Source organism: Adelges cooleyi, unplaced genomic scaffold (genome assembly GCF_023614345.1).
Source record: "Adelges cooleyi isolate 19-005CV unplaced genomic scaffold, UGA_ACOO_1.1 ACOO_flye_CR_arks_rails_tigmint_CR_PRNA_248, whole genome shotgun sequence".
Classification (NCBI taxonomy): domain Eukaryota; kingdom Metazoa; phylum Arthropoda; class Insecta; order Hemiptera; family Adelgidae; genus Adelges; species Adelges cooleyi.
Window position 1 is genome coordinate 2,417,083 of NW_026095913.1, and position 1,940 is coordinate 2,419,022.

Below are 1,940 nucleotides of genomic sequence, written 5' to 3' on the forward strand. Positions count from 1 at the left end.
AGTTAATGACTAGTTAATTAAATATTAAATGCAAAACGTAAAACAATAGAATAATACTACAATGTTGTTACATAGTGATACTCGCTACTTAAAATCTACATATTACATACTACATTAAATATCTTTAAGTATATTTGATTAAAGTATAAGACTAATTAAGAACTATTTTTATAGGTGAGCCCACAACACTTCAGGGACACGTATATATTTTTTAATTATTATCAAATATTGTGCAATTATTAAACGACAAAACTCTTAACAAAATTGTTTTATTTTTTTAAATTAATTTATTTCAAAATGTTTAAATGTTGTGACCAAGTCCAATAAATTGATACAACACGCCATCAAGTTTTTGAAAAATGCAGAGCATCATTCAATTTAAATCACGCTATAAAATAATTATTTCAAACATGAAAATTTACTCACACATAAATAGTTTTTAATTCTCAATCGTTAAATTATAAATATTATTTTATGTTTTAATTCAACATTTTAAAAATGACTAGAAATCGAAATTTAAAAAGAGTTAATGACTAGTTAATTAAATATTAAATGCAAAACGTAAAACAATAGAATAATACTACAATGTTGTTACATAGTGATACTCGCTACTTAAAATCTACATATTACATACTACATTAAATATCTTTAAGTATATTTGATTAAAGTATAAGACTAATTAAGAACTATTTTTATAGGTGAGCCCACAACATTTCAGGGACACGTATATATTTTTTAATTATTATCAAATATTGTGCAATTATTAAACGACAAAACTCTTAACAAAATTGTTTTATTTTTTTTAAATTAATTTATTTCAAAATGTTTAAATGTTGTGACCAAGTCCAATAAATTGATACAACACGCCATCAAGTTTTTGAAAAATGCAGAGCATCATTCAATTTAAATCACGCTATAAAATAATTATTTCAAACATGAAAATTTACTCACACATAAATAGTTTTTAATTCTCAATCGTTAAATTATAAATATTATTTTATATTTTAATTCAACATTTTGAAAATGACTAGAAATCGAAGTTTAAAAAGAGTTAATGACTAGTTAATTAAATATTAAATGCAAAATGTAAAACAATAGAATAATACAATGTTGTTATATAGTGATACTCGCTACATAAAATCTACATAATACATATTACATTAAATATCTTTAAGTATATTTGATTATAGTATAAGACTAACTAAGAACTATTTTTATAGGTGAGCCCACAACATTTCAGGGACACGTATATATTTTTTAATTATTATCAAATATTGTGCAATTATTAAACGACAAAACTCTTAACAAAATTGTTTTATTTTTTTTAAATTAATTTATTTCAAAATGTTTAAATGTTGTGACCAAGTCCAATAAATTGATACAACACGCCATCAAGTTTTTGAAAAATGCAGAGCATCATTCAATTTAAATCACGCTATAAAATAATTATTTCAAACATGAAAATTTACTCACACATAAATAGTTTTTAATTCTCAATCGTTAAATTATAAATATTATTTTATGTTTTAATTCAACATTTTAAAAATGACTAGAAATCGAAATTTAAAAAGAGTTAATGACTAGTTAATTAAATATTAAATGCAAAACGTAAAACAATAGAATAATACTACAATGTTGTTACATAGTGATACTCGCTACTTAAAATCTACATATTACATACTACATTAAATATCTTTAAGTATATTTGATTAAAGTATAAGACTAATTAAGAACTATTTTTATAGGTGAGCCCACAACATTTCAGGGACACGTATATATTTTTTAATTATTATCAAATATTGTGCAATTATTAAACGACAAAACTCTTAACAAAATTGTTTTATTTTTTTTAATTAATTAATTTCAAAATGTTTAAATGTTGTGACCAAGTCCAATAAATTGATACAACACGCCATCAAGTTTTTGAAAAATGCAGAGCA